At 41.2% G+C, this 8,633-nt stretch overlaps 1 pseudogene; it reads left to right on the top strand.

Annotated features, from left to right (window-relative positions):
• The first annotated feature begins 708 nt into the window (after window positions 1-708).
• LOC139629172 (contactin-associated protein-like 4) overlaps window positions 709-8,633 on the top strand; it is a 102,567-nt pseudogene continuing 94,642 nt past the window's right edge.

Below are 8,633 nucleotides of genomic sequence, written 5' to 3'. Positions count from 1 at the left end.
CACACGTTAGACATACCCTAATGCATCCCCTGCTTTATTGTCTAGTTTCATCTAAATGGGACCATAATTTAAAAAATGAACATCATGTTGTATTGAACGAGACTTGAAAGTAGCGATTGAGACCATAAACCCATTAGGAAAACGTTTACTGAGGTAATAAATCAAGTGAGAAGTTTGGTCATTTTCCCATAGACTTCAATACAATCGGACTTCTTTTTGCAACTACTGGAATTTGCCCGTTGATGGTCATTAAACAGAATGCAGGTTTAAGGCATTTCCGTATTGTAAAATATCTTTTCAGACCAGGAGTTCACTTTTTCACTTCTAAATACAGTCTATGCTCCGGTCCACCACATTTCTAGGAAAACGTTGGACTTTGTAAGCCACTACAATCATTTTTACAGCTGTAGTTAAACAAGCAAGATACTGTGCGAACGATCTGAAGCACTTCTTTCAGCCTGAGGAAAAAGTTGATCCTCCTGCTTGTCATCTTATAATATAAAAAAAATCCATATAAAATCCATCAGCCACACTAATCAGACAAGAGGAGATCGTTGGGATAGAGAGAAGTTAGTGATTTGAATTCACACCAGGCTAAAACTACAGACATTCCCGAAAAACAACTTGAGGTTCCAACCAGATTAAAACTCCTTCCAGAGGAGAGCTTTGCTCTGCATGTGTGAATTGATACACGAATGAGAGCCTGCGATCATCTCTCCCTCTCTCTCTCTCTCTCTCCCTCTCTCTCTCCTCCTTCGGTCGCGGGTTTGAGGAGATCTCTCTTGGAGCTGGAGAGGGGAGGTCGGCCGTCTCTCTCCTCCGGCAGCCTCACACGGCTTCATCATGGATCTGGGGACTAAAAGCAGAGTCGCTGGGATTATCGCTCAGGTCGCCCTGCTTCTCTCCAGCTCCTGCGGGACGGACGCAGAAGGTGAGCAGGCTGTGCGCGCTTTTACTTTCCCACGGAGGAGACGGAGCGAGTCCGGGCAGCTCCGGACCCGGAGAGGAGGCTGTAAATTGGGCTTCACCTTTCTGTCACCCTGCCTGGAAAATAGCAGTCCTATGTCCTCTTGTGATGAGTTGGATAAAGTACAGCAATTAGTTTTCTTGTGAAGGCTGCGGGATATAGCGCGTCTCGGTTGCGCCCGGTTGGAAAGGAGAAATAAGAGCAGTTTAAGTGGTTGTATGTGAATAGTGATTGTTTCATTGTCCGTTGTTTTCTAATCACTATATGACTGCATCACATATTTGAAAGCAGGTGGCCTGTTCACAGGACCTTAGGGAGCAAACATCCCTTCATTCACTCGGTTTTGTCGCATTTGATTATCTGCTTATTGACTTCCAGGGTTAAAGCGACCAGTCACTCACGGGAATCTTTGCACAGTCGAGGATGCTGTTGCACCAGGACAAACTCTTTGTATCAAAGAAAAAAAAAAATCCGTCGTCAACCAAACGTGTCAGAGGCCAGTTCACCCACCGTGTGCGTAAAACAACGTTGTGGCTTTGTGTTTTTGGTTAATTGGAGGCTCAGAGCAGCATGGTGAGCATCCTAGGACTGAGCCACGTTTGTGCTCACACACTCCGGAGAGCAGCCAGAGTGTGAAGGTGTGTGTGTGTGTTTGTGTGTGTGAGAGAGAGAGAGAGAGAGAGAGAGAGAGAGAGAGAGAGAGAGGAAAGGGTTGTATGCAGGTTGGATAGGTGGGTTTGGGATTGAGAGGTTGCTGGCTTCATTATTTGACCACTGTGACAGAGATGGAGGAGAAATGGTCTTTAATTCATCTTAACTGTTATTTTGCCCCAGTATATGAAAGCATTAACAGGCTGTTTAGCTCAGCTGTGGATGTGCAGGCAGGAGGAGGAGAGGGAGAGAAGCCCGATGAAGGGAGGAGAGGAATGGGAATGTAATGGGAGCAGATGGCTGTAAAAGTTCTCCATCCATCTACAGTTTTACTCCCCTCTTCCACAACTTGATATTGCCACCTGATCCTCCCTTTGTGTTCCCCCCTGTATGTTATTTAACCTCGTCTGTGTTTTTAATTGCTTCCCCTCCTTTTTTATAGCCAGAGATCCTCCTCCATGTGACCAGCATCATCATCATCATCATCATCATCCCTGTCCTCTCCTTCATAGCTTCCTCTGAGTTTTAATCTGCTCCATCCCTCTAGTCCTCTGTGTGACAGACCATCTCTCACACATCATCATGAAAATGTCAGAGCTCAATTATTTCTGAGGTCTGCTGGTTCTGCTGCTGTTTAGTGGAAAGACAGGCAGTTGGCTGTCAGACGGAAGGTTGCTTCTCCTACAGCTGGAGAGATGAATGGAGAAACCAGGCGATGCAGGGTGGGGTATGCAGTTTTGACCAGATCTGTAGTTTCTCTGCCCTCCTTCCTCTGTTCTTATTTTTCTGAAAAAAATAACATATACAGTTTCTCCATTGATGGCTTCCCCTCACAATGTCTTTTCCTCCTGCTGTGTCTCTCCTTCGGCTGCCTCTCCTCCTCCCTGCTGGTTCTGACTCAGATCTGCTGCTCACTCTCCATCCTCTCCTCCCCGACTCGCTCTTTCTGCACGTTGCTCTTTTCTCTCTGTCTTCTCTTCCTGCTGTTTCCTTTTAGCTTCTGTCCTCCTCGTGTCTGCTACCTGGATCTCTGCCCTCCTGCTGCATCTCAATCAGAGAGCTGCTTCTGTGTCGCCTGATTCTCACTCTTTCTTTGCTTTCCCCCCCATCCTTCATGCCCCCCCCCAAAAAAAAAATAAAAAAATCTCTCTCTGTATACCCTCTCCTGCTGCTCTTTTCTTTCTCTCAGCCTCTTCAGGTTATTTTCTGATTCTCTCGCTGCCTCGTCTCTGCTGCTGTTTCGACACTTGCTCGACTAGCAAGACGTTTTTTTTTTTGAGGACTCAGACCAGTGCTGATACTTTGTTTTTCCCAGTTTCAGTTCTGTCAAGTTGTAAAAGCCTCTGAAAAAGCATATAGACCATCACTGGAAAATAGAGGTCTCCACTGAAACCCAGAATGATCAAACCACACCTATTCAACAACAGACAAAAGTCTCTGGTGCATTGACTAAATTCACAAAGGGTAAACAGGAAATGTGTAAAAGGAGCAATGAAATTAAAAATTCTGATGCATGTTCTTATGTAGCTGTATGCAATGTTGAATATGTAATCAAAGGCTAGTAATGGCTTGTTGTATCAGCTTTCTATTGGTCAAGCACAAGACACAATCAGTGTTTTCTGCCACGACTCATGTTTCCTCTTTGGTTTTGGTTCTTTCTTTGCCTTGGCCGCTCTCTCTCTCTCCAAGTCTCCTGTTGTTTCTCTGTTTTTCTCGCTCGACCTGACCCAGCAGCACACTCATCATGCACGCACCATAAACCACAGCAGCATAATAAGTTAAGTCTGCAGAGGTGATGGGATCCCAGCTGCAGGTTTCAGGCTTCACATCTCCATCCCCCCTCCTGGAGACAGTTCACTGTTCATTATGGAGGTGGTACAAAATGACAACAAAGTCGAAATACATATTTTATATCCAGCCACAGATGGTGCTCTGATGACTTGTTAGCCAGAGGAGTGAGGCGCTGGGGTTTAAGTGTTCAGATTCAAGGTACTCAACATGTGAAACAGCTACCTGCAGGGCTGAACAGTCAGTGTGCGTTTAACCACTCTTTAATATTAGCAGCATGGCAGAGTCACTGCGTGCTTCTTTCATGAAGGTAGATTAGTGAAGGCAGGTCGGCCCAGTGTTTGTAGAGACCATAATGTAATTGAAAGGTTTGATCCCCATTACGGACAGTAGCCGCTGTGTCTCATGGTGATCTGGGGAATAATTGGGTTAGCTTTTTTGTTTTTGCTGAAAAGAGCAGCAAAGCAGCATAGCACAGCATAGCATAGCAGTAGATGAGAGCGGTGAGAATGAACCATAAAAAAAACGAATCAATGAGCTTAAGATGCGAAAACACTTTGTACAGATACAAAAATGGTGATAATTCTTTGAGGGTTTGCCTCAGTAAGTAACACGTTTAACATTAAGCACGGTCATTTAATCTAATTTAATATTAAAAAAAATAATTTGTGCAGCTTTAAAGGTAACTTGGCCACATGCCTGTTGTATTTTTAGTTGTTGTATTTTTAAGGTTCCATATTTTATAAAGGGAGATTATAAAGCAGGTCTAGGCTCAATATTAATACCGTGAAAGTATCAAAGCCTCAGTCCACAGAGAAATGCACACAGCCTGTATTCAGAAACTGAGCCTTAAAAAAAGTCGTCAGGACTGTAACTTTGTGATGTCACAACACTCTGCCATGCCCCAAGCCCCGCCCACCCGGACCCACCATTTAACCTCGCAGGATTTGGTCTCTCTGAGTGTTTATTAGATCACACAACCATCAGCTAATCAGAAGAGAGGCCAAGAGACAGAGCAAGAGAGGAGATGTAAGACCAAAATCAAGATGGTATTTGGTGCATAAAACCACAAATATGTCTTCTCATGGATATCAAAACTTCAAAGAAAACACATGAAAAGTGTGAAATATGGGACCTTTAAAGATAAGTGACCAAACCTAGCTGTAAAGCAGAAAGCAAGTCTAGAAACCAAAATAAGAGCAGAACTGGTAATTTTAAAGATAAACACTAACATCACGATGTACATCATCATAAAAGACCAAGGGCTTCAGTCCATTAGTAACAATTTTGCACTTGTACTCAAATATCATACAGTGAGAAATCTATCACAAAGAGCAAGAGAGACCCATTTTTTCCAGCAGAAAAAAGACCAGAATCCACTGTTGCCTAAGGGCAAGTTGTGCTCTGAATAAAGCATGAAGCTGTCATCATTAGATACGATGCACAAACAAGTTGGCCGGTCTAAACTTGTTTGTGTGCCCATACACTTTGCTTTGATTGGAAACACATTATCACTTGATGTCTGGCTGTTGTGGAAAAGGAATTCTGGAAACTGAAGCAGTAAATTGCTACCACTTTTTGAACATCACAGACTGATGAGATGTAAGAGTAACAGAGGAGTATCTCACGATGGATGCACTGTTCCTTTCCAGTCTTGTTCCTGTAAACTGAGGCTTTAACCTCTATGAGTCTGCTGAGACATGCTGGTTTATTTCCTAGCGCTGCACAGGAAAAAACCTGAGAGAGTTTGACTATACAGCATTTAAAAAAGCAGCTGAAGAAGTTTGCAGGCTGCCACAAACTGTCTAATCTTGTAAACTGTGTAAAAAAATGCACAGCTGCACTTGAGCAACCAACAGTACATGTATCCACACCTTTGTTTGAGGTAGTGGAATAAATTTGTCCTTGTTGTTCAGGTGCTTGGACACTGTAGACCAAAGTGTTCTGCTAATCAGAGTGCCTCTAATTAAGTTGCTTCGATGTTGGCAGGAGAAAATTATGTTTATATTGGACCAAGATTGAGAGCACAGCCATGTTAGTGGCTCTGTGAGGCTGTGATTGACAGTGACAGTGTGTTAACATGCTGATGTTTGGCAAGTATAATGTTTATGTTAACCATCTTAGTTTAGCATGTTGGGATGCTAACATTTGCTAATTAGCAATGAACTCAAAGTACTGAAGCTGATGGGGGTGCTGTTAGTTTTGCATAATCTTATTTGGTCATTATTAAAGAATAAGACAAATTTAAATTTTGACCCGATGATGGCACTAGCTAAAAAGTCAGCAGATCACCAAAGTTATTGCAATTCATCCTGTGGGGAAAATGATTATCTGAACCAAATTTCATGGAAATTGATCCACAAGCTGTCCACAGACATTTCACTTAAAACCACATCATTTTAATGTCATAATGGCCCTTGACGAAAAGTTAGGCTTGCTAAAGTCGTTGGGATTGATCCTCTGGGGACCGTGAAAATCTGCATTTAATTTCAAGGCAATCCAGGTAATTCAGTCTGGACCAAAGTGGCAGACTGACCAGTATTACCATCCATGTAGCCATGTACAGCACGGCTAAAATTTTGCTGATGCAAAATGAAGTTGAAATGCAAATGCAAATGAGCTTGGGGGGAAACACAGATAATGAATGTATATAATTGAAGTAAACTCAATTGTTGATTGACAGGGTATGGTTTCCCCATTGTTGCTAGTAATAATAAAACACAAAGGTCTGTATTATTCAAACATGGTTTTGATTGTAGCACATGGAGAGCACAAGCTAACTAATGTACAGTTCTCTGAATTAATTATTATGCGATTATGCCTCATATTTTCCTTTTTATCATTTTCCTTTCCTCACTTCACTTAGTCGTGGCTCTGGGGATTGCCATGGTCCATCACTTTGGTCCAGATTCAACAAGCATTGACTTGAATGCCAAGGACATTTGCAGAGACATTCATGTCCCTCAGAGGATAAATCCTAATGTCTGGTGACAGCCTGACTTTTCCTCTAACGCCACCATCAGGTCCACTTTTAATTTGTACAGTGATATGCCTGTGTTTGTGCTGTTGGAGCCTTTTGGAGGATTTTTCATGTAAATATCAGACAAATAATATTGCTTGCTGTGTGGTTAATTGACTAACAGAACATGAGGAAGTCTGTGCTCCTGTTTTTTGAGGTGAGTGAAATTCTAGTATTATTTTATTTATATGTTAGCGCTAATTAGCAGGTATTGGTGTCTGCACTCACCTTACCTGGCTTGTTATCTTAGGTTGTTTATCAGCTAACTAGCCAGCAAATTGATTAGCCTCGGGTTTGCCTTCAAGCAAGATGCCCATATGGCCAGCTGTGCTAACGATGCTAATGGGAGCAGTTATTAAACTGGCATGTACAGTAAACTCGGCTTCAGACACCCCCCACCTCAGGCACTGCCAAGATGGAGATGGCAGAGCAGCTCACTATAAGCTCCAAAAGCGCTTGTAGTATCTGAAGTTCTATATGTTTATGTGAATTTATGGGTTTGTTATGTTTAGCTAGGTGTCCCCTGGTCAAAAAGATTTAAGGACCTTTGCTAAGAGGTTTAGGTCAAAAGTTCCAGGTGCCATTGGGAGATGGATGATTTCCTCATCTTATGTGATGAAGCCCTTTTCCTGTTTTTATAGGAAATCATATGTTTACTTTAGGTTCATGAAAACAACCAACCTATATAAGTGGGGAGTTGGAGCTGTTATTCAGAGGAGATTCATATTGGCTTCGACTCCTCTCTCAGGCAATCTCGGGTGCTTGATTTGATGCTGGACTTCTTTGTAATAAACCTCTTTATATACAAGCAAGATGGTGTCAGCGGAGTTTTCTTCATCATCTTCACATCATCGCTATTTAAGAAACAACACGCTTTTCAGAAACCTATGGGCGTCACTGAGGCTACATCCATCTTTATAAAGCATCTACAGTATAGTATGTAACATAATATATAACTGCTAACATCTCATAATATACATACGTATACATAACCCCGCTGTGATGTGGCCCCTTCAATGGCAATTTACACATTGAAACATCCCAATGTCATTATGAAATCACTTTGGCAAATGGGGAGATTTTAACTGGAACGTGTTTAAATGCAACAATTTTTTCATTTAAAAAAAAAGTGGTTTTTAAACCATGTGAAAATAGTATGTGAGTTCTGGTAGGGGAGCAGGTATATATGTGTAATAAATGCAAATGCATGTATGTTACGCTGTGAAGTGAAGGTTTAAATAAGATGGATTGGCCCCGGGTGTTTGAAGCAAACACAAGGTTAAAGTTTATGTAGTCAAGTTAATATGTAGATGTGGCTGCCTGGAGTGAAAAGAGACACGTCTGACCTGCTGCTAAATACAGTAGATTGTCTCTGTGGAGCAGAGGACTTCAGGCCAAGCTATAAATCAGAAATTATTTGCAGTCTTCATGGTTATTTAAGTGCAGTAGTGGCCAGACGTATACAATGTACATTCAAGCTGCTCAGTTCGTATTTACTCAGGAAGATTAGGGGAAGATTCAAAAAGAGAATCCTAATCTGCTGCTTTGGAAAGGGAATATATTAAACTAAAATAAACTTTCAATAGGGGTAATTCACTTATGATCAAATTCATGAAAGCATATACAAGTATAACAAAATGAATGCAAAGTATGTATCATTTGGGAATATAGGTGGACATACTGTAGTTAGAAAAATATACAGTATATGATGTTACTATAACTTCTACATGTGCAAATTCTGGCCAAACAAATTTGTAGGTGATATACAGTGTAAATATTGTATTTCTATAGATAAACTGTTTAATTAAAAAAAACATGTACAAGACAATTCTTAGTTAAGTTAACTTTAACTTCCTTTGCATGATAATAATTTCTATTATTTATGTGCACTGCAAAAAATCTTTAGCTATAGTTATAGTTAGCTAGTTATTGTATTTCAGAGAGCAAATTGATGAGGGACCAGACAAACATCATGATGTCATGACAACAAAGAGTGATGGACAGAAAACATGATACAGACCATATTACGTTAGACAACAGCTGGAAGTAGAAGTACTGACAAAAATTACTGAATTTTCTGCCTCAAAGGAAATGATTTTGGACAAAGAAAGGCATCTGGCATTTAAAAATCCACAATAACGTGTCCTTAAAGCAATTATTTCTCAGAGAAACCACATATTGTTCTTCATTCACTTAATGATCCTCTTT

Source organism: Trachinotus anak, unplaced genomic scaffold, assembly GCF_046630095.1.
Source record: "Trachinotus anak isolate AG129_WGS33_773 ecotype Australia unplaced genomic scaffold, CSIRO_AGI_Tana_v1 ptg000012l, whole genome shotgun sequence".
NCBI lineage: Eukaryota > Metazoa > Chordata > Actinopteri > Carangiformes > Carangidae > Trachinotus > Trachinotus anak.
Note: the sequence above shows the minus strand (reverse complement) of the source record. Positions and strands in the feature narration are given on the sequence as shown.